This window comes from Hyperolius riggenbachi, chromosome 6 (genome assembly GCF_040937935.1).
Source record: "Hyperolius riggenbachi isolate aHypRig1 chromosome 6, aHypRig1.pri, whole genome shotgun sequence".
In the NCBI taxonomy this organism is placed as follows: domain Eukaryota; kingdom Metazoa; phylum Chordata; class Amphibia; order Anura; family Hyperoliidae; genus Hyperolius; species Hyperolius riggenbachi.
Genome location: NC_090651.1, coordinates 318,015,161 through 318,040,217, shown reverse-complemented (window position 1 = coordinate 318,040,217; position 25,057 = coordinate 318,015,161). Strand labels below are relative to the sequence as shown.

Below are 25,057 nucleotides of genomic sequence, written 5' to 3'. Positions count from 1 at the left end.
TGTGAGGTGTTGGCTACTGATTGGGATGAAACTCAACCCTGGGTTAAAGTTCCTCTTTAACTGGCCTCTGACATATTAGCCCGCATCTAGAGGCTTTGATTTGCTAAATGTTTACTTTTCTGGGTCAGTGAACAGCTGAATGTCAGAAACATTACAAGTTAGCAGTCTTCCCAGTTTTGCAAACTCGAGAGGATCGTATCAAAAGGTTAAAGAACCTTTCAGCATACCTCCCAACTTTTTGAGATGAGAAAGAAGGACACTTAAGCCACACCCCTGATCACACCCCTAGTCACACATACCATAAAGATTTCATAAGAAAAATAGGTTTTTATAATTCAAACCACACTGGTCCTTTCTATCTTGTTTCATTTTACTTCATATTAACATTTTAAAATTAGTATTATACAGGGGCGTTGCTAGGATTCTAAGAGATCCAGGGCACTTTTGGGCACTCCAGCTGAAAAATGGGCGTGGCCATGCACCAGAATGTGAGTGTGGTCATGGGGTTGAGCCAAATTTACATGTACTTAACAGCGGTCTAAGTAAGCCTGCCCAGCAAAATGTGGGATGAAGCCCCCCGTCTCGCCCCTGGCATTATATCAATTTAAATGATGGGAATGAAGTCTATCTATCTATCTATCTCTATATATACACACACACACACACACACACACACACACACACACACACACACAAACACACTACATATTTACATAGAAAGAGGGACAAAGTCCTGAAAGAGGGACAAATGATAATGAAAGAGGGACATGGGGACAGCAGGGCCGGGCCGAGGCAGAGGCTGGAGAGGCTCCAGCCTCGGCGCAGTGTAGGAGGGGGCGCACAATTCATTCAGTTGTCATTCCCAATTCTGTTTGAAGCAGAAAGAAATAGGAAAAGGGGATACATGGCAGTGACTGCAAGTCAGATAACTAGAGATTAAGGTATTAGGGAGGTTGTGGGCCCTGGGGCACCTATTAGTCTAATAGCAATCAGTGTGTGATGGCTGGGGTGGGAGAGATGGAGGGGCGCACTTTGGTGTCTCAGCCTTGGGTGCTGGAGGACCTTGTCCCGGCTCTGGGGGACAGGGCTCCCAAAGAGGGACTGTCTCTCCAAAAGAGGGACAGTTGGGAGCTAAGTTTCAGACTATCGCAGTATGTGAGAGAGAGTTACGTAATGTTCTGTGCTCACCCAAGGGTTGTACTACAACTTTCATTACAAGGTGAATATCTCAAGGCAGGTATAATGTGCAACACTACAGCTGTTTAACATGCTTACCTCACATGTTCACATTCACAAGAGTAAAATGATACGGACACACCACTTCCTCGTCATTGAAAAATACCTGGGAGTGTTCAAAGTTCCACACCTGCTATTAACCATCACGTCAATTGTGTAGAGCCATTTAATCCTGCAGACTGACATGCATTAAGGTCATCAAGTCCTGAAAGACAAGCAAAACGCTTTTTTTTATCCTATTGTAAAAACACACCTTAGATTATGTTGAGCCAATATTTGTAAATGATTTTCTAAGGCCTCGTTCACATCATACGTGCTTCCGTGCAGATATGGAAGCGCGTATGATGTGCTGAAACGCAGGAATGGCAGAAGGGCATAGACTGCCCTTCTACCGTTCACATCTGATGCGCTGGGAAGCGCTTGCGTACTGCTGCCTGCATTTTGCCCGCAAGCGCAGAGCTGATCCCATCACTGTCAATGGATGGGATCAGCAAAGCAGCGGGCAGCGGCGCAGATAGCGTGCGATCGGATGCGCTGCGTTCGGATCGCACGGCTATCTGCGCTCCTCAGATGTGAACGAGGCCTAAGGCTGCTTTCACAGTGGGACGTTACAGGTGCACGTTAGAGCAGCCTGTAACGCAGCCCAACTCACAGTAATGAAAAATCAATGGGCTGTTCACAGTGCCCACGTTGTGTTACAGTGTAACGCTGGACATTCAAAGAAAGTGCAGCATGCTGTGCGTTATATGTGGTTTTAGCTACATTAGACTGTTTGCACATGCTCAGTAAAGGGGAGAGTCCGCTATTGTTCCTAGCCATATGGCTAATTAATATTCACTGCACTGTAGTGTTGTCCAGATCATGAACGATTTGGATCTTTGATCCGGATCTTTGTGAGAGTCGAATCATCCGGATCACCACAATGAAGGATTCGGTTCACAGTGGATGTCTGGAAGAAACAGGAACTGCAGCTTCTGTGCTGCATCTCTCCCTTCCCCATTAGCACCCTCAATGTGCCTTCATTCTCTCACTCTGCTGCACCTCTGCTTCCTGCTTCCCTAGTAAAATGATTCAAAGATTGAAAAGATCTGCACTTCCCAGGATAGCACCAAGAGCCTCATAACGTGGCTCAATCTGACGTCCAACTTCAACACCACCATGCCTTGCGTTAGGGGCACGTTATGCGACCTTAATGTCCCCTAAAACGCAACATCTTGGTGTGAAAGAGGCCTAAATGATATAGTATCTGATATGAAATTATAAAAAAGTGAAATTAACCACTTCTGTACTGCGCATCTCTGGCCTCTTTAGGTGCAGAGACTTATGTTTTGCCAAAGCGAGCTGTGTGATCACTGTGATTGGCTCACAGTGATCACAGGGTCGGGAACCAATGGAAGCATAGGACATTGGCTCCTGACCAAGATATGGAGCTCTGCTGCAGCGTTGTGATATCAGCATGGATGACGGGAGCGGTGTGTGCGAGCGATTGTGGAAGTTGAAATTTATCTCCTGGCAGGAATAAGTGGACATAAAAAGGGTGTCGATTTCAACTAGTCCTGTCCCCAAGCGGTTGAGGACTAACGATTTTTTCCCCCTTAGATATTACAGTACTGGAAGCATAAATGACAGGGCCTGTTTGAATGATGATGGATGGGCCGGAAGGAGAGAGGTTAGGGCTAAATACTCGCCTGATCTGACGTCGTCGGGTGACAGGTAATTCCATGCCCCTCTCCTCAGCAGAGCAATGGCGGTCATGCCGAAACTGACAAAGCTCTTCAGAAGCGTACGTACAAAAAGGGCGCCTGGACAAAAAGGGCGCGGGGTGTAAACTCTAAATAATAATTAATCATTAATAGTGTTTATAAATATAGTGTGCTATATTTCGTTTACAAATAATGTTTAACAAAATTATAAATCATTAAATAATGTTTATGAAATCGGAAATTGTGAAAACGTTAATCTTCCCTGTTTCAAAAGTTAAACTTATAATTACGTTTATAAAAAAACCAATAATATATGTTTAATTGTTATAATTGTATATTATTGTGAATAACCGTCATTTATGGTTTGTTGTTATAATAAAATTTGAAAATATTGTTTATAAAGATGATATAAATATAACTACGTTCGTAATAAATGTTGTAATACATTAGTAATTATTACTAAAATTTTACTAAAACTATACCTAAGCCTACTCTTACACAGAACCCTACCTGTACCTATCCCTAACCCCTAGACTCCCCTGTTGGTGCCTAAACCTAAGACCCCCCTGTTGGTGCCTAAACCTAAGACCCCCCTGTTGGTGCCTAAACCTAAGACCCCCCTGTTGGTGCCTAAACCTAAGACCCCCCTGTTGGTGCCTAAACCTAAGACCCCCCTGTTGGTGCCTAAACCTAAGACCCCCCTGTTGGTGCCTAAACCTAAGACCCCCCTGTTGGTGCCTAAACCTAAGACCCCCCTGTTGGTGCCTAAGTAACCCTCCCTGTACCTACCCCTAACCCCTAGACCCCCCTCTTGGTGCCTAAACCTAAGACCCCCCTGTTAATGCCTAAACCTAAGACCCCCCCTGTTAATGCCTAAACCTAAGACCCCCCTGTTGGTGCCTAAACCTAAGACCCCCCTGTTAATGCCTAAACCTAAGACCCCCCTGTTGGTGCCTAAACCTAAGACCCCCCTGTTGGTGCCTAAACCTAAGACCCCCCTGTTGGTGCCTAAACCTAAGACCCCCCTGTTGGTGCCTAAGTAACCCTCCCTGTACCTACCCCTAACCCCTAGACCCCCCTCTTGGTGCCTAAACCTAAGACCCCCCTGTTGGTGCCTAAACCTAAGACCCCCCTGTTGGTGCCTAAACCTAAGACCCCCCTCTTGGTGCCTAAACCTAAGACCCCCCTGTTAATGCCTAAACCTAAGACCCCCCCTGTTAATGCCTAAACCTAAGACCCCCCTGTTGGTGCCTAAACCTAAGACCCCCCTGTTGGTGCCTAAGTAACCCTCCCTGTACCTACCCCTAACCCCTAGACCCCCCTCTTGGTGCCTAAACCTAAGACCCCCCTGTTAATGCCTAAACCTAAGACCCCCCCTGTTAATGCCTAAACCTAAGACCCCCCTGTTGGTGCCTAAACCTAAGACCCCCCTGTTAATGCCTAAACCTAAGACCCCCCTGTTGGTGCCTAAACCTAAGACCCCCCTGTTGGTGCCTAAACCTAAGACCCCCCTTTATTATGTGGATAATTATGTTTTACTAATTGTGGATTAAAAAAATATTTTGCAATTTACGTTACGTACTGATCGCTTTATTTTGTGAATAATAATGTTTTACAAACAGTAAGGGATAAAACTTTAAATAATGTTTTAATTATTTAAATAAGATAAATATGTTTAGTATTTTCATAAACGTTATTCGGCACGGGTGCATTTTATAAACGTAAATCACCACAAGTTCAGTTATAAATCATTAAACAGCTCCGGGCGCCGTTTGTAAACTTTATTTAGCTCCTGGCGCCGTTTATAAACTTTATTTAGCTCCGGCGCCCTTTTTTCCTACCCGGCGCCCATTAAACGCTATTTATTATGGGAGTGAATGGCGGCGCCCTTTTTGTCCACTAGCGGCATGCGCCCTTTTTTCCCAGCTCCCTTCAGAAACCTCCACCTGGCAGCCACCAGTCTCCAGCTGCTGAGCTGGAGGCCGGCTGCAGCCACCGCGGTGGGCATGGCCAGAGCTTCGGCGGCTAGTTTGAAAAAAAAAATGCCTGCGTCCAAATTTGAGGGGAGCAGAGCAATCGCCTACCTGCCTTGGTGATAGACACAGAGCAAAATTCCATTAGTGTAGATAGTTGGTGAATCCTGTAAATAAACCTAGTTTCACCTTGGGCATAGCAATCACCCCTGTGAGGGGGGCCCAGAGGCTTTGCAGGCCCCTCCACCTCCCTCTCCCCAACCACAAGTGCAGCCAATTTGCAAAGAAGCCTCCCCATTCTCACAAAAACCGTGTGCAGAAGCAGGTGTAATTTTTTTCCTGCTTCCAGAGGCTGCTTCACCGCAGAACACTCTCTGCTTCCATTCGGGGACAAATGCCCATTAAGTCTAGCTACACCCCTGCCTGCGACTACTGAACAGTGATGAGAACAGAAATTGCGGATATTCTTTTCCCAATAATTTTTTGCGAAAATAAGGTTAAATTCAACTTTCAAGCAAAAATGCCAACAAGAATCATTTTGTAAGAAGTCTGTGATTTTTGCAAATTTCCACGTTAAAATAAAATATATATCAGGGCTCCAGGAAACTTGCCAACTCAGATGGAAAACATAAAAGTTGCTGCTATAAGTCCAATGTTCCAATGCACTTCTCAACATAGATCATCTTTATCTTCAGCGCTGACTAAGTGCTCCCTCACCACACCAATAATTAAAGACACGCTTACCAGACCAATAAAGACCTTAATTATAAGGTCGATCAGGGCAGAAAAAGGACCAGCAGCCGGTTACTCTCCTGCCGGACACCCACTTCAGAAAAGCTTATCCACTGTGGTTCCAAATGATTATATCAAATACAATAGAATGAAATCGCCTGTAAGTGTATCCATCTGCAATGGTTTAATAAGGTAAAATTGAATTTACAACAAACTCACGAGAGTCCTTGTGACAGGGAACCGAGTAGATGTACAGCGTATCAAAATACAGGGCACCGTCCAACCAACAGTCCGACCGCCACCCCCGACCTCTTTCACTTTTAAGCTTCCTCAGGGGCTATCTGAGAAAGCTTAACCACTTCAGCCTTCAGTCGTTTTATCACCTTATCTTATGCATCCGAGCAATTTTCACCTCCCATTCATTCGCCAACAACTTTATCACTTCTTATCTCAATGAATTGATCTGTATCTTGTTTTTTTCCGCCACTAATTAGGCTTTCTTTGGGTGGTTCATTTTGCTAAGAATTATTTTTTTCTAAATGCATTTTAATGGGAATATTAAGGGGAAAAAAAATCATTTTAGTTTTCGGCCATTATAGCTTTAAAATAATACATGCTACCATAATTAAAACCCACGTATTTGCCCATTTGTCCCAGTTATTACACCATTTAAATTATGGCCCTATCACAATGTATGGCACCAATATTTTATTAGGAAATAAAGGTGCATTTTTTCAGTTTTGCGTCCATCACTATTTACAAGCTTATAATTTAGAAAAATAAATTGTAATATACCCTATTCACATGCATATTAAAAAAGTTCAGACACTTACGTAACTATTTATGTTTTTTTATTGTAAGTTTTTTTTTTAATTAAAAAAAAATTGGGTATTTTTTTGGAATGTGGGAGATAAACCGTTAATTTTAAATGTAATAAATTGTATTTAGGGAAGTGGAGGGAGGACGGGAAACTTTTTTTTTCTTTAGAAAACGCAGCTTCTGAGAGAAGCCATTGGTCTTTCTAATGGGGACATAGATCAATGAATGGGAACTGTGTTCCCATTCATTGATCTCTAGGCTAACGGGCGGTGGCACGGGACCGCGATCGCGTGCGGGAGTGCACAGCAGCGTAGAAGCCATGTCCAAAAGGCGAACGTAGTTAACAGTGAAACTGGTCAGGTGTGGTAGTGTGATGGTTGGATGGTGCCCTGTATTTTGATACGCTGTACATCTATTCGGGTCCCTGTCACAAGGACCCTCATGTGAGTTTATGTTGTAAATTTAATTTTACCTTAAACGACTGCAGATGGATACATTTACAGGGGAATTCATTCTATTTGATATAATAATTTGGGACCACTGTGGATACACTTTTCTGAAGTGGGTGTCCAGCAGGAGAGTAACCAGCTGCTGGTCCTTTTGTGCCCTGATAGACCCTGTAATTAAGGTCTTTATTGGTCTGGTAAGCAGGTCTTTAAATTATTGGTGTGGTGGTGGAGCACTTAACCTCCTTGGCGGTAACCCCGTGTGTGACACGGGGTAAGCCGCCGGAGGGTGCCGCTCAGGCCCTGCTGGGCCGATTTTCATAATTTTTTTTTTGCTGGACGCAGCTAGCACTTTGCTAGCTGCGCCAGCACTCTGATCGCCGCCGGCCCCTGCCCGATCGCCGCTATCTGCTGCGGCGCGCCCCCCCCCCCCCCCAGACCCCAGCGCTGCCTGGCCAATCAGTGCCAGGCAGCGCCGAGGGGTGGCCCGGGACTCCCAATGACGTCCCGACGTCAGTGACGTCATCCCGCCCCGTCGCCATGGCGACGGGGGAAGCCCTCCGGGAAATCCCGTTCTATGAACGGGATTTCCTGATCGGAGATCGCCGAAGGCGATCGAAGCGGGCGGGGGGATGCCGCTCAGCAGCGGCTATCATGTAGCGAGCCCTCGGCTCGCTACATGATTAAAAAAATTTTTTTAAAAAAAAAACTGCTGCGCTCCCTCCTGGCGGTATTTTTCATACCGCCAAGGAGGTTAAGGCTCATACACACATCCGACCATGGTCTTTGGAAAATGAAAAATCACAGACCAATTTCACCCCCTTCCATGTAGTATGAGAGCCATACCTACACAGTCTATTCTATGGAGCTGAACTCCCCATCAGACAGAAATCTTTGCAAGATGCTGCACACAAAGATGCTGTAGACATTCAAAAGATCAGTTCCTGCAAAAGATCAGTTCCTGCAAAAGATCTGTTCCTGCAAAAGATCTGTTCCTGCAAAAGATCTGTTCCTGCAAAAGATCTGTTCCTGCAAAAGATCTGTTCCTGCAAAAGATCTGTTCCTGCAAAAGATCTGTTCCTGCAAAAGATCTGTTCCTGCAAAAGATCTGTTCCTGCAAGGGCTCGTTTCCACTGTAGCGAATCCGCATGCGGGCACTGCATGCGGATTCGCATACTTAATGTTACTGTATGGGGTTGTTTCCACGTGTGCGGCGGCGGCGGCGTTTTTCTGTGCGGGGAAAATCTGCACGACAGGGTCGTGCAGATTCGCGTGCCTCAGGAATGCGGGCGAATCGCCGCTAATGTATTTAATAGTAAAAACGCATGCGTTTTTACATGCGTTTTTACCCGCGAATTCGCGGGCGATTTCGCACCTTTTCAATGTTATTTTGCCCTGGCAGTGTCATGGTTAATTTCGCATGGCACCCTGCCATGCGAAATCGCACGCGAAATCGCGGGTAAAAACGCATGCGGAAACGCATCCGCATGCGTTTTTACAAGCGTCGGAATGCGGCCGAAATCGCGTCGCAACAGTGGAAACGAGCCCCAAAAGATCTGTTCCTGCAAAATGCATTCATAGTCTATGATATCTGCAGATCCTCATACACACCTTGTTTAACAAACATTCATCTACAGATCAGATCCACCAGGATGGATTTTCAGATCTGCAGATTGCTTTATCTGCAGATGAATGTCAGTTAAATCATGTGTGTATGATGATCTGCAGATCTCATAGACTATCATTGCAATTTGCAGGAATGGATTTTTGGCAGGAACAGATCTTTTGCAGATACTGATCTTTTGTGTCTGTACAGCATCTGTGTGTGCAGCATCTTGCAAAGATTTTTTTCTGATGTGGAGTTCAGCTCCATAGAATAGACTGTGTAGAGTATGGCTCTCATACTACATGGAGGGGGGTAAGATTGGTCTGTGATCTTTCATTTTCAAAAGACTATGGTCTGATGTGTGTATGTGGCCTCAGTCAGCGCTAAAGTTAAAGATTATTTAAACCATTTTTCACGTTTTTGCTATAAAAATAATATGTATTTTTACAGAAATTCTCAAAAATGTAAAATGCCATTTTCCATGCAAAAATGACTGTCGAAAAGTCAACTTCCTAATAGAATGTTCCCAATAAAGTGCTCAGTGAACTTAGATGGCTGTCTGTATTACAGATGTCCCTGTTCTTCCTATATTGGCATTGGTTTTCCTCCTGTTTTCTGCCGCCGATTCAGCAGGACTGCAGGATGTTACTGGCTGTGGTGGAGACACACTGTGACCGGTCACAGTGTAAGCACTTCTCAAACATCCTGTGATAAGCATGTGTGGGAAATGGAATATGCAAAACTGAAAACTTAACTCTTTTGTATATCAAATCAAAGCAGAACTGAAAGCCAGAAAATAAAAAATAAAAAAACAGCAAGTAGCAAAGTTGCAGAAGTAACTTGGGCCTGAAGACATCTCTAGAGGTCTCTGAGCTTCTCTAGTGGGGAGGTCATAACTAATCCAGCAAAATGGATATGTAAAAAAAAAAAAAAAAAAATTCTAAAAAAAGTCTGTGTGGTCAGAGGCAGATCATCCACAAGGCAAGCCTAGGCAGTTGCCTAGAGCCTGGAGAGAGTATACTACAAAACAAACAAACAAAGCCAGGTGACCATAAAGGGTGGGCAAAAAACTGCTTTCTTGCCTAGGGACCCATTTCATCTTAAAGTGGACCTGAACTCAGAACTTCGGCCTGGTGCACACCAGAGGAGTTTTTCTGAGCGTTTTGAGTTTTTAAATCTGCTGCTAATGTTATCCTATGTGTCTGTGCACACTGGAGCAATGAGGTTTTGTAAAAAGCCCCATAGCATTACATTGGGAAGAGCTTTTGAAACCTCTAAAAGCTCTTCCCAATGTAATGCTATGGGGTTTTTTACAAAACCTCATTGCTCCAGTGTGCACAGACACATAGGATAACATTAGCAGCAGATTTAAAAACTCAAAACGCTCAGAAAAACTCCTCTGGTGTGCACCAGGCCTATCTCTCTGTTTTGAAAGATACACAACAGCATATACAAAACATTTGTTACAGCTTATACAAATCCTGCGATAAATATGCACTGTTTCTACTTCCTGCTTTATCTGCCTTCTCTGCCATGGCAGTTATGTGACACAGGGGAGAGATCAAATTACAACAACAACATATTTCTGTGTTTGGTTGTAAAAGGCTACAGTTAGTACATTAGTGATGGCTTGATTGCAAGCTTATGCAATACAACCTACACTTTTTTTTTTCCTTCCAAAAATAAACTGAAGAAATATGCAACTTTTCTTTGCTACTAATGTGCTATCAATTATCCATACTACACATACAATTCATTATATTATAAGGTTTTTTTTTTTTAAGGCTTCAGTGTCACTTAAAGGGCGAAATTCACACTATGTGCTGCGCTGTCAGTTTTGACGCACTGCACATAGCATGCAATCCACATGATAACATGAAAGTCCAGAAGACTTTCATGTTACCATTTATAGAACACTGCGCTTTCCCATGTGTTGCAATGTAATGCGCATGAGAACATTTTATCGCACGACGCACACTTTCTCCCAGTGGGTTCTATTGTCATGCTGCTGCCGACGCCTGTGCTTTAACGCACCACAACGTGCATTCCGTGCAATGGGAACGCATGTACAAAAACATTTGTGCATGCATTCTGTAGTGTGAATGAGCCCCATGGGTCCTTTTACACTTAAAGGGAACCTGAAGGGAGTAATTATTTAAAATAAACACATGATGTAGCTGCAAATGAATATTACATACTAACCTCACCTCAGTTCCTCTCAGAAGCTCACCATTTTCTTCTTAGTGTGATCCCTTCCAGTTCGGACAAGATTTTGTCAGAACTGAAATATACCAGTTGCTGTCTGTTACGTATCAGCAGCTGTTAGTTACAACTAAATGTGCAAGGTAATGTCTATGTTTCCCTATGGCTCATGTGGGGGATATTACAGTTTAAAGTACTACTTACCCTCTTTTCCACTCCTCTTAGAAACTTTTAATGTGGTTTTATTGCTGGTGCTGCGACCAGCACACAGCACCAGCCTCCCCCCTCCTGTGCCCACTCTGACCCCCGTTCTGCTCAGTCAAAGTCTTTGACTGAGGCAAAACGTTGGATATTACCGGGGAGGAAGTGACAGTTCTTCCTCCCCGCTGTGTGTACATAACTCCGCCCCCTCCACCTGCAGTTTTAGTTCCATATGTGTTACACTGCACACTAGAGATGTCGCGAACCTCCGATTTTCGGTTCGCAAACCTCCGCAAAAGGGAACCACAATACACTTCAATGGGGAGGCGAACTTTGTAAAAAAGAAAAAATTCTGACACCTAGAAAAATGATGGAAAACATGTTTCAAAGGCTCTAATACCTGGAGGCACACATGATTGAGTGAAATACACATCAAACGTCCCAGGCTAACATCTAGGTTTCACACAGACCCCTATTTTAGTCCTCCACCCTCCTCCCTTCTACCTATTCCTTCCTCATCTGCCAGGGAATTCCAGTATTTCAAAAACCAGCTTATATACTATGATAGGGATTTGAACCCAGGCCTCAGTGTATGGTAGGCAACTAACATATCCATTGTACCACCAACACTACTAGCTGAAAGTAGCTGAAAGTAGCCTAGCATGTACCATTTATGCTTAATGCAAGAGAAAAATTAGACAAGACAAATAACATTTATATCACACTTTTCTCCTGGCAGACTCAAAGCACCAGAGCTGCAGCCACTAGGGCACATTCTATATAGGCAGTAGCACAGATATGTAGCCAGACATGGCCTTGTATTTTGTGTTCAACAGTTGTCAAGAGAAAAATTAGACAAGATAGCAGTGTTAGGAAGACTTGCCTAAGGTCTCCTACTGAATAGGTGCTGGCTTACTGAACAGACAGAGACGAGATTCAAACTCTGGTCTCCTGTGTCAGAGGCAGAGCCATTCACCATTACACCATGCAGCCACTGCTTACAGATCTGTAGCCAGGCATGGCCTTGTCTTTTGTGTTCAACAGTTGTCCAAAGAGAACCGCAGATAGCCAGGTAGATTCATATCTCTCTCTCTCTCTCTCTAGTAGGGATGGTCACCGCTTTCCGCGGAATTGTATTTTTGAGCATAAATGGTACATGCTAGGCTGGCTTCAGCATGTAGTGTTGGTGAGAGAGAGAGAGATCTTGTCTAATTTTTCTCTTGACAACTGTTGAACACAAAATACATGGCCATGTCTGGCTACATATCTGTGCTACTGCCTATAGAGTGTGCCCTAGTGGCTGCAGCTCTGGTGCTTTGAGTCTGCCAGGAGAAGAGTGTGATATAAAGGTTATTTCTCTTGTCTAATTTTTCTCTTGCATTAAGCATAAATGGTACATACTAGGCTACTTTCAGCTACTTTCAGCTAGTAGTGTTGGTGGTACAATGGATATGTTAGTTGCCTACCATACACTGAGGCCTGGGTTCAAATCCCTATCATGGTATATAAGCTGGTTTTTGAAATACTGGAATTCCCTGGCAGATGGAGGGAGGAGGGTGGAGGAAGGAACCCACAAACATGTTAATTAAAATCTCCCTAGCAGAGTGTGTAGCAGCTGTCCCTTAACTAATTAGTGTAGGCAGTATAAGGACCTTACTTGGAGGAGGAGGAGGAGAAGGAAGGAAGGGGGGGGGGGGGCTCCAGCATTGAGAGCAGTGTGTATGGCAATATTGTGTCTGCTGGCTGTGATATAGAGAGTCAAAGTTATACTCAATAGAGCTTTAGGGGGCGAATCGAACTTCCGGGCGAAACCCCGAAGTTCGCCTGGAACCGTTCGCCGGCGAACAGTTCGCGACATCTCTACTGCACATATGTGTTAATTGTCGAATATTCTTCTGACCTCAACATGAGCACACACACAGCGCAGCTCCCCTGCGCGCTGTGTGCAGTGTAACACATATGGAACTAAAGAGGCAGGGGGCAGAGTTATGTACGCACAGCGTGGAGGAAGAACTGTCACTTTCTCCCCTATAATATATGCTGTTAGAACGGGCCACAGGGGGGTGCTGGAGGGGGAAAGATGGTCCTGGGAAAGTCACACACAACATCAGTAATAAATTAAAAGTAAATACCTACCAGGTCAGCAGTACTTTAACAGTGTGCTGACCAGGAACCTGTTCTGGAGTAATGACCATTTTTAAAATTGAGGACGGAGAATTCCCTTGATCACAGTGGAGAAATGTGACGCAGGAGAGGAGAAAGATTGAGGAGTAGGCTACACAGGAGGTAAGTATGACCTGTGTATGGTTATTTTGACTTTTCATTTTCAGTTCAGGTTCTCTTTAATCAGTTGCTTTCAGTTATAACTGAAAGGGCAACTGATTTTCATATAAAAGGTCCATAGTTCCCACTATACACGTTTTAACTGAAAGTTTTTTCACAATGCACTGCTATGGAAAGTTAAAATGCATCAGTTTTTCAGGATATAGTATAAAAGAGGACGAAGACATATATAAAAAAAAAAAAAAAAAAAAAAAAGGAGCTAATAAAATAAAACATAAAAAACCAGTGAATCATAAAAAGTCCTCCCCTTGGGGCAAATATCATAAGTTCTTGTGCATTAGTTGTGTTCTCCAGTGTTCAGGTTCAGTGTTATGATTAAATCAAGATCAGCAACATTCTCCAGATACGCGACATGCAATCTAATGGATCAGTGCTTCCCACACCTTCACCTTTGCACCCTGTGAAAGACTCACTCACCGACAGTGCTAGGTAGTGAGGCTCGGATACAATCTGTGATCACAGCATTTTTTCACTATCAGACATCGTGATCCGAATCCGTAATTGGGATTCGATCACAGAATTTAATCACAGATGCGGCCGTTATTTCGTGTATTCAGCCCGTGATCAGAAAAAAAATAGCCGCGATTATAAGCTGAAAAGCCACCGACTTTAGCGGTTAATAGCAAAGGCCCCTTACATGATATAAATACCAAATTTGTAGGATATATTAACCACTTCACCCCAAGGCGGTTTTTACCCTAACGGACAAGAGCGATTTTCACCTTTCAGTGCTTATCCCTTTCATTTGCCAATAGCTTAATCCCTACTAATCACAATGAAATGATCTAGATCTTGTTTTTTTTTTTTCAACACAAATTGGGCTTTTTGGGGTTGATATTTATTTTCAGTAATTACTTTATTTTCTATGCATTTTAAAGGGAAATACAAGGAAAAAAATGAAAAAAAAAACCACTATTTCTCCAATTTCATCCCCTATGGTTTTAATATAAACACTGCTACTGTACATAAAACCCACACATTTTATCTGCCCATTTGTCCTGGTTATCACAAGATTTTAATTATGTCCCTAGTACAAAGTATGGTGACAATATATCGTTTGGAAATAAAGATGTATTTTTATTTTATTTATTTTTTTCACGTGCACGGGGATGCACGTGCATACGTGGGAGCGTGCACAGCAGCAGCACTGTCTGACTTATAAAAATGTCCTCGAGCCATTAAAGAGGCTCTAACAGGACGTTTATATAAGTCAGCATGTCATTAAGTGGTTAGTGGGAACAAGGGACTTTTTTTTCTTCCAAAAAGACCTTATTGTTTTTGAGATAATCGATTTTAAAGGTTCAAAAGGAAAATATTATACATTTAAATGCGGTAAATGACAGTTAATGTATTTACATATATACTTTTTAGAGATGGCCCGAACGGTTCGCCGGCGAACTTCCGGGATTCGCGATCGTGGAGAACCGCAAACTTTCCCGGAGGTTCGGTTTGCCCCCATAGTGCATCATGATTGACAGCTTTGATCCTCTACATCAGTCAGCAGGCTACACTCCCTCCAATGGTAGAGAACGAACCATCGACAGTATAAGCAGTGATTGACTACTGGGTGCGCAGGCTTGACCTGTAGCCAGAGCTGTCCCAATTTGCCATCCAACTTCTGTCTTGCCCTCCTCAAGAAAGGACCTTCAGTGCAGCTGGAGGCATTGTCACTGAGATGAGAAGTCGCCTAAGTCACAAAAGTGTTCAGTACCTCACCTTTATCAAAAAGAATGAGGCATGGATCCCGGAGGGCTACTGCCCGCCCGAAGACTAAGTCAGTCCCCATACACAGCATCTCTGCCTGCACGCCGTGTGACTGGCTGCCTGCCCAAGACTAAGTCGCTCCCCACACAGCATCTCTGCCCGCAGGCCGATTGACTGCCTTCTCCGCAACCACCAAAAGGGTCCAGGGTCCTGCCAGCAGCGGCCGCTATAATAATAATTTTTCTAGGGCGTCTACATGCCTGCCTAATTTTTCTGGCTGCACTGCGGCTGCAACAACAAAACAAAAGGCATGTACATGCGCACATTCCCCTTCGTGATCATTACCTTGCCGCGGTGAAGGGGCTTGCGTATCACAATGAAGCAATGACCGCCGGCTATATGAGTGTCTCGGGGGGGGGGGGGGGGGGGTGGCACTCCCAAGATAAGAAGGTCGTTGCTTCATTGTGGATAGACCAAATTTGATCAGCTGGACAGTCACTGTTCTGTCATTCAGCTACCTCAGTCCGGTGACCATCAGCTGCACTCTCGTCATGGAAAGCCGCCATCACTTGCACTCTCGTCATGGTACCAGTCCAGCACGGACATCACTACACAAACAGCTGTTTCACTGTATACCTTTCACTGCATCTTTGACTGCACATTGTATATTATACTTGGCAGTCAGTGCATACCATTCACTTGAATGGATGGCAGACTTGCCCTCCATAACATATTCACGTTAAAGGTAGTAAAGTCTATCTGTGTCAAATACAGCAGGGCCTCGAAAGTCCTCCTGTATTGTTATTTTTTGTCACTACCTCAGGACTTGCATACCATGCCTGATGCCTTCCTTGGATGTGTGGTGGTAGCCGTTTCTTAGGCTCCCACTCCGGACCGGAATCGAACCAGGATTCCCCGGCCATTACCCCTGGTCGCTCGCAATGGCAGACTTGCCCTCCATAAAAGATTCTCATTGCAGGTACTGAACAGCAAGCAGAACAATTTTTCAAATTTTCACTAGACTTCCTTCTGAATATTTTTGAGAATCAATCCCAATCATATTCTGGTTAGAGATGACCCGAATAGTTCACGATCACGGAGAACCGCAAACTTTTTTGGAAGTTCGGTTTGCCCCCATAGTGCATCATGAGGGTTAATTTTGACCCTCTACATCTCACAGTCAGCAGGAAGATTGTAGCCAATCAGGCTACACTCCCTCCTGGAGCCACTCCCCCCCCCCCCCTTATAAAAGGCAGGCAGAGTCTGGCTTTTCACTCACTCGTGTGCCTGCATTAGAGAAGGGAAAGCTGCTGCAGACTCTCATAGGGAAAGCTTAGGCTCTTGTAGGCTTCTTAGCTTGTTCCTTGCTGATTCTTATTGCAAAAAAAAAAAAAAAAAAAGGGGGGAGCACTCCTCAACAACTCTTTTGAGAGCTAATCTTGTTCTTGTGATTTTATTTTTTTTGTGTGTGTGGCCCACTGACACTTGTGTTGCATAGACAGCCTTGGTAATTCCTACTGTGTATGCCACTGCCAGCCAGGCCCAGCGCATTCAGTGACTACCTATGTGTGTGCCAGGTGCACATTGTAATACCCATCACTGCATATACCTACTGTCACAGGGCCCCTAGTGGCCGGGCCGCAAATTGCCTTCCAATCGGTTTCAGCACACAGACCATGCAAGCTGTGGTCGCGATCAGTGCACAGAAACCACTGCAATTTTGGCAGCAGACTGACTAGAAGGGAGCCTGTGAGTTACGGTAATTACAAATTACACACTATTTCAGGGTATAACTGCCACCACCTCTGTTACCATGGGACAGAGGCACCCACTGACTGACTGAGCCTAGACCTGCAAATAAAAAACAGTTAAACACACTCTATTCTGTCTAGCTAGCGACAATAGTAGCGTCTCTTCAGAGACCCGGGTTCAGTTTCTGTGTGTGGCTGAATAATAGGGTAGCTGGACAAACAACTGACGATTTATTGAAATGCAAATAAATAATGTATACAGAAAATTATTAAAATCAACAATTATGGAAACATTAATAGCCAGTATGAAAAATAAAAAAAATAAAAAAAAAAGGGAGAAAATAGTTTGTGGAAATATGTCCTTTCTGGGAAAAAGGGAGAAAATAGTTTGTGGAAATATGTCCTTTCTGGGAAAACTTGTAAAGTTCCTGGTTTCAGTTCAAGAGCAAAGTTCCTTTGTTCAGTTTAGACAAGATGGCCGCTAACCACATGGTCCCCTGGATAGCAGCGTGCTCTCGTGAAGGTGGAATTTGGAGGACTGAGGGAGGAGTCCCTCGCAGACACTTTTGAACAATGTACATCTTTGGGTGGAGTCTCAGGTCCAGCCCAAGCTTCCGGTTTCCGCACACCCATGACCATTACAGATTCATATTCCTCAGAATATGCCAGTTCATATGATACCAAACTTGGGCATGTTTGCATGCCGGGTTACAAAACAGTGGAATACCTCGAGTGCTGGTTATGCCAGTGGCCCCAATTTACTATTAAAATACTCACAAGATCCGGACCAGCAGAATGAGATAACTTTCACATCTCTCCTATGAATGGCATTCCTAAAACATGCTAAAGATCATATACAACATTCACTTCTTATTCTGGCTGAATGGTTCCGCCAAGTCTGCCTCCTGCTGGGATTAGCTTCCTTGGCTCTGAAAAGACTCCTAGTTTGTTAATTAACATCTGAGTGTGAGACAGTGCAGTTTCTAGGCTAAAACGCACCCAGGGCGAGGGTATAAAAATTGCGCCCCCCCCCCCCGAGCAAGGTATGGGCGCCCGCAGTATAGGTTAGCCAGGTCTAGTTGCACTCAGTATAGGTCCCCCCAGTATAGGTAGCCAAGAATAGGTAATCCAGTATAGGTAGCCAGCTATAGGCCCCCAGTATAGGTAGCCAGGCATAGGTGAGCCAGTATAGTTGCCCCCGGTATAGGTTAGCCAGGTAGGTGCCTCCAGTATAGGTTAGATAGGTAGATGCCCCCAGTATAGGATAGTTAGGTAGGTGCCTGCAATATAGGTAGCCAGTATAGTTGCCACCTGTATAGGCTAGCTAGGTAGGTGCCCCCAATACAGGTTAGATAAGTAAGTGCCCCAGTATAGGTTTGATAGGTAGGTGCCCTACAGTATAGGTTAGATAGGTAGGTGCCCCCAGTATAGGTTAGATAGGTAGCTGCCCCCCAGTATAGGTTAGATTAGGTAGGTGCCCCCCATTATAGGTTAGATTAGGTAGCTGCCCCCCAGCATAAGTTAGATAGGTAGGTGCCCCCCAGTATAGGGTAGATAGGCAGCTTCCCATAGTATAGGTTAGGTAGGTCCACCCCCCATAATGGAGGGGGGAGCCGGAGCCACGGGGAGGGCAGCCCGACCTCTCCCTCCCTCTCCCCGGGCCGCCCTCCGTGCTCCCCCCTCAGACGCAGAGTAATTACGCAGCAGGAAGCTCTGTGCATAACTACTCACCTTCCTGCATTCCCCTTGCCGCTGATCTCCTCTCGTCATAGATGCTGATACACACGCTGCTTCCGGCTAAACAGGAGTTGAGAGGCAAGTGTCGTCATCTCTGGCACAGCGTTGGGTCAAGGGTCCATACCGGACCACGGATGCCTGGTCTGCCAAGCATGGTCAAGGCAGGTACATTACTTACAAAGCCCATTGGGTCAACCTTACCTGGTGACCGATGGCAAGCAGGGAGTACGTGGCTGTGCAGCGGACCAACTTGTGACACCTCCACGGCTTGCAGGCAGGCCTGCTGCCACCTCCTCTCCCTCCTGCTACATCCTCTTCGCTGTCGTCGTCCTCCTCCTCGGCTGAGTGTCAGTTCAACTCTACTGGTGCTGCGATCTCCCCTCCAGCTACACAGCCCCAGCTCCCCAGGGCCTATGCTGCATGCCAGGTACAATGGTGTCACGCCATATTAGACAGGTCTTGCCTCAAAGCGGAGAGTCACACTGGAGCAGCTCTCCTGGCTGCTCTTAAAGGGGAACTTCAGCCTAAACAAACATACTGTCATCAAGTTACATTAGTCATGTTAATTAGAATAGATAGGTAATATAATTTCTTACCCACCCTGTTTTAAAAGAACAGGCAAATGTTTGGGATTCATGGGGGCTGCCATCTTTGTCATGAGGGCAGCCATCTTTTTGGTTGAAAGGAGGTGACAAGGAGCAGGAGACAGTTCCAACTGTCTCGTGTCCTGATTACCCCTGCCAGCTGCACACGCTAGGCTTCAAATGTCAAATTCAAAATGGAAAAAAAAAAAAAAAAAAAAAAATTCACCAAAACAGCAGAACGAGGAGAACAACAACAACATCAGAAATCCCATCATGCTTTGCACAGCATCAGGGGAAAATGCTTGGGCAGTTTTCTTCTGTGCAGCTAAAAAATGAAGCTTGTATAAGAGAAACAAAGTTCTGATGCTGTGAAACTGTTAAAGAAACACAAAGCCTTTTCAGTGCTGCTGAGTCGATTTTTAGTCCGGAGGTTCACTTTAACAAACAGGTGGATCAGTGGCTGACCCCGCACCAGCTGGAGATCGGCAACGTGATGTGTGACAACGGCAGGAATCTCCTTTCTGCTTTGAATTTGGAAAAGCTGACACATGTACCCTGCATGGCACCTGTGCCTGAATCTAGTCAAAGATTTGTGTCAAAGTACCCAGGCTTAGAGGACATCCTGAAACAGGCCAGGACGTTGTGTGGGCATTTCAGGCAGTCTTACACAGCCATGGCACGCTTTGCGGACATTAAGCGGTGAAACAACTTGCTGGTGAGACGCCTTATTTGTTATAGCCCGACTCGCTGGAATTCGACCCTCCTTATGTTCTCTCATCTGCTACAACAGGAGAAAGCCGTCACCCAGTACCTGTATAATTACAGTAGAAGGTCACAATCTGGGGAGATGGGGCTGGTTCACACTCGGGCGATTCTTCAGCGCTTTTCTGATCGTCAGCGATCAGCAAAGCGCTGCTACAATGTATCCCTATGGATAAATTTACACTGCACATTTGCGATTTAGATTAATCACAAACGCGCTCCATGCAGAGTTTTGGGGGCGATTGTTCTGCGATTCTCATTGTAATGAACGGGAATCACAAGTGCAAATTGCGGCAGAATCATGAGATATTAAAATTGCGATCGCGGAGTCGAATGTGATCGCGGGCTAGCGACACTCAAGCGCCGAGTGTGAACTAGCCGTAATACTGCAACGCATCTGATGCACTGTGAACTAGCCGTTAAGAGAGTGTCAGCAAACATCTGTCAGAGACTATTGGTCTTTCAGTATTGGTCTACTTGCTGAACAGCTGGCCTAGGAACACACTAGACAGAAACCCTAGCATTTTTGCATCTAATGAATGTCTGTGGACATGTAAAAAAAAACGCATATCTGTGCGTTTTACATTGTGAGTTTTTGAAAACCCACAACTTGCTGCATGATTTTCAAAAATGCATGAAAAACCTCACATAATGTTTCCTCAATGGAGTCATAGAGGAATGCATTGATGAACATATACATACATACGTACATACACATATACATACACACACCTGTAGGTGTGCGTGTAGAGGTGTGTGCGCGTGTAGAGGTGTGTGCGCATGTGTGTATAGAGGTGTGCGTGTGTACACACATTATATATATATATATATATATATATATATATATATATATATATATATATATATATATATATATATATATATATATATATATATATATATATATATATATAATATATATACTTTCAGATCTATCAATGCGTTTGTGTGTTGCCTCTCGATCTACCCCAGAACATTTTATTATGTGATGCTTGCGTTACAATGAATGTCAACGTAAAAGCACAGGGAGGGAGAGCGCAGCTAGCATTTTTAAAACACAGCTTCCTGTGCATCACTTTCTTTCAATGGAGGAATGTAATGTAAAATAAATGAATGTAAATTAAACTCTTTAAATAGCAAAGCTGCAAAGTCTCTCCGCTCTACAAAACCCAAAAGGACTTCAACTGTTACCAGCCCTTAAATACTTTTCAAGGAGAAATCACCATCTTTCATTTTCAACCAAATATGCCATTTTAATGCATTTGACAGTCCCCTCCAATGTAATGCATTAAAAAGCACTACACAACACATTGAAAAGACATACACAGACGCTAAATTGCATACTAACACATATGAAGATGCATGTAAACACAAGCGTTAAAACTTATGCATTGATCCATTACCAAACACCATGATCAGGTGTGAAATGGCCCTTAGGGAAAATATAAAATGCAAAACACACCAAAAATGCATAAAAAAAAAAACCGCAAAACGCAGAAAACGCATGGTGCACTGCCTGTTGTCAGGGCCGGATTTGCACTCTTTACCGCCCTAGGCCACTGTCACCAGCCACCCTCCTTTAGTATAGGTAGCCAGATGACCTATCTCCCCCCCTTCCCTCCAGTATAGGTAGCCAGATGACTCCCTTAATCCTTCCTTTTCCCACCCCCCTTTCAGTATAGGTAGGCAGCTCGCCTTCACAACACAGCAGTCATCAGTGTCACTCATTTCTCCGCTCATCTCCAGTGCAGAAGCTTCCTCTTCCTTTCCGTCTCCAATGCTGCCCAAGTCCATAGCTGCCGGCCACAATGCAAACGTGCACAGAGAGCAAGGTGGCTGCTGCACAGGTGGCTAGCAGCAGAGTACCGCAGTCATGCGCTAGCTTGATCCCGTTCATTGCAGCATTTGCAAGCTTGCAAATGCTGCACCAGTTTATCCTGCTGCTTTGGTCCCCCTGCTCCTGTGGTGCCCTAGGCCATGGCCTAGGTGGCATTGGCCTAAATCTGGCCCTGCCTGTTGTGCTCCCAGACAGAGGCTGCATGTTACTTCCAAAGCAGTGATACACCTGTCCAGCTTCATCTAAAGTAGAGATGACTGTTGAATTCAAAATGTAATTTTTTTTCTATGTAAACTAGTTGGGCATCACATGAACTTTGTTTTTGCCGCATTTTTTAAATTAAGATTTGAAAGATTCAGGGTAGGAACATACTAGGCAGTGCGGTAAAGGTAGCTGTTTGCTGCATATGCTTGTGTGCTTTCTGTGCGTTTGCACCCCCCCCCCCCCCCCCCCTCCACACACGTTTTTCTTGCATTGCACCTCTAGTTTAGTGCGGGAATTCCTCGGCCTTTTATCGCAAGTGTAAACATTTTTATGAATTAGCACACAAAAGTCAAATACCGATGCAGTGTTTTCCCTCCAAGATTTTTTTTACCGCACTATTTTATGAATAGAGCCCAAAGTGTGATAAATGTTTGATAGTAAAACAGGTGATAAAACTGTCAGTAATATGTACGGAAAAAAAGTTTTTTTTTACCACTGTAGGGCAGCCCATATGCTTGCCACCCATTACACAGACGACCCAGGAAAGCCTGTCACATTTAAAGTGGGGCCTCAACTTTTGTGCAGGACAGAAGTTTTGGAGGTAATTACCACACTTTTACCGCAAGAGGTAATTTAGGGAGAAAAAAAAATTGTGAATTTCAAAATGGAGATATTTTAGTCGGTATTTATCACTACCTAAATTACCTCATGCGGTAACTCATTGTTAATAGAGCCCAATGTCAAAAACACCTGATCTGCATAGGCTTGTTCAGGGACTATGGCTAAAAGTATTAGAGGCAGCCGGATTAGTATGGCTAGAAGTATTAGAGGCGGAAGGACAGCCAGGCAACTGGTATTGCTTAAAAATAAATAAATATTGCATCCTCCATATCCCTCTCACTACAGTTATCCTTGAAAGCAATCGATTCACTGACAGCTGATTGATAATCATGCTGTTGAGTAACAATCATTAGCTCTCCAAATCTGACTAGTCCCGTGCAAAGTTCTGGTTCAGTCCATGATAATTCTGCCCCTTATAGGGCTGGTGGTGCACACCGAGCGGGTTTTTGGCGTTTTTGCAGCCGCTTGCGGCTGCGGATACGCTTGGTCAATGTATTTCAATGGGGTGGGTCACACCAGAGCGGGAGGCGTTTTGCTGAAACGCATACTCCCGGGGTGAGGCATTTTTTGGATTGTGGATGCGTTTCTGCCTCCAATGTTAAGTATAGGAAAAACGCAAACCGCTCTGAAAAACGGCAGTTCAGAGCGGTTTTGCAGGCATTTTTGTTACAGAAGCTGTTCAGTAACAGCTTTACTGTAACAATATATGAAATCTACTACACCAAAACCGCTTCCCAAAACCGCAAAATGCTAACTAAACCGCTACAGAAAAAGCTTTTCAAAATCTGCTAGCATTTTGCGGATCTGCTAGCGGGTTTTGGTGTGCACCAGGCCATACAGAGAGAGAAAAAAAAAAAAAAAAAGCATCCTTTAATTAATTGTAAAACCAATTGTAAAATAAATATTCACTCTATTTAGTACACACATTTTTATACACACATATTTATATAGTACACACATGCAACTATAGTAGTTTAAAACGATTGTTCCCCGTTCATTTCAAACGACAATCGTTTAAAAAAAAAAAAAAAAAAAAAAAGAAAAAAGCAGCCAACGACCATTAAGTCTAACGACGGACAAGCGGACAAGCTAGATTGTTAACAAACGATCTAGCTTGGCAGATTTTTTCCAACGACGATCATTTGCAAAATGGTCGTTCGTACTAGGCTCGACATGCACATTTCGATATTTCTCCATGGAACTTTTCACTTTGATGCGCAAGTGCAATAGTTGCTTTACGTGATGTAACGTTCGTTCTAACGATCAGATCGTTACACACCTTTAAAAACTAACTTTACTTAGGTCATTCTTTTGTCAATTAAGGGCTCGTTTCCACTATTGCGGTGCGGAATCGCCTGGATTCCACCGCTGATGAAATCGCATGCAGATGCGATTCTGCATGCGTTTTTTGCCGCGAATTCGCATGCGAATTCGCATAGGTGAGGGTATATGCGATTTTAACCATGTCACTGCCTGTGTGAATTTACATTGGTACCTATGCGAATTCGCGGCAAAAAACGCATGGGGAAAACGCATGCGATTTCCCTATTAAATACATTGTGTGCGATTCGCCTGCATTCCACATGCAGGCGAATTCTGCAGGGTGTTCCGTGCAGATTTTCTCTGCACAATAAAACGCTCCCGCAGACGCATAAGTGGAAACAGGCCCATTCACTTATATTGTCTATGCAAATCCGCATACGCAAGACGCATGCGGATTCGCGATAGTGGAAACGGGGCCTTAAAGTTAGTTTGTCGTTCACAATGAACAATCGTATGTGTGTACATAGCTTTAGATTCTGGCATGTAGTCAGTACATTGCCGTTTTCACCAGACAACAGCTTAGCTTGACATCAAATAGTCTTGAATTGCTTTGAGAGCAATAGCAGCACGAGTACTCAAAAGTGAAAGTAACTTCTGCTAGATGTCTGTTAGCTGGACTTTTTTTGTAGTTCTGCTGGATTAGCTTTAATATTCTGCTATAGCTGCTAGTCTAGGTTCACACATAGTTTTCATCGGTTTGGGATCAGTTTTTGATCAGTTTTAAAGCAGGAAGCCATTGCCTTACCTTTGTGGTGGTTGTCAGTGTCACTGCTGCAGTTTATCAGGTGCTCTCAGTTCAGTGGACCATGTAAGATGCTCTAACATCATTATCTTTATGTTACAGAAGTTGTGGCAAGCACTCCACCTATATCCGTTTTCTGCCTGAAAATGAACCACTTGCAAGCTGAAACCAACTGACTTGCATGAAAGCTGACATGAAAAACAGTTTCGGGAAGCAGAGAGTGTTTGTGTAACTTCCTGCAGATAGGCTGTTGTGTTCGATTCTGTCACATCCACATTTTTGTTCTCTAATCAGTGGCGTAGTTGCAAACCCATGCTGCTCCCCCCCCCCCCCCCGAAAAGTTTATACTGCCCCCTTCCTACAATTGTATGTATTTATGTATCACATGACACAAATTAGCAATCACTATGGATGCTTTCACACTAGATGAGTTGCAGTCCAGGTAAAGGTAGTGTCTTTGTTTCGCTATGGGTCAGTTCACATCATATGCATTTTAACTGAAAGATTTTTCACATTGCACTGCTATGGAAC

At 44.2% G+C, this 25,057-nt stretch overlaps 1 protein-coding gene across 3 annotated transcripts in view; it reads right to left on the bottom strand.

Annotated features, from left to right (window-relative positions):
• The window catches only part of LOC137521709 (galactoside alpha-(1,2)-fucosyltransferase 2-like), a 169,231-nt gene extending 144,577 nt beyond the window's left edge, over positions 1 to 24,654 (bottom strand). For 2 of the 3 annotated variants that reach the window (XM_068241351.1, XM_068241349.1), the window contains exons 1-2: positions 24,530 to 24,654; positions 1,276 to 1,441 (exon numbers count right to left, since the gene is read on the bottom strand). The gene's annotated coding sequence lies outside the window, so the exon portion shown is untranslated. The remainder of the gene's footprint in view (positions 1 to 1,275; positions 1,442 to 24,529) is intronic. The other variant, XM_068241350.1, reaches the window with a different exon arrangement.
• Between the last annotated feature and the right edge of the window lie 403 nt (positions 24,655 to 25,057).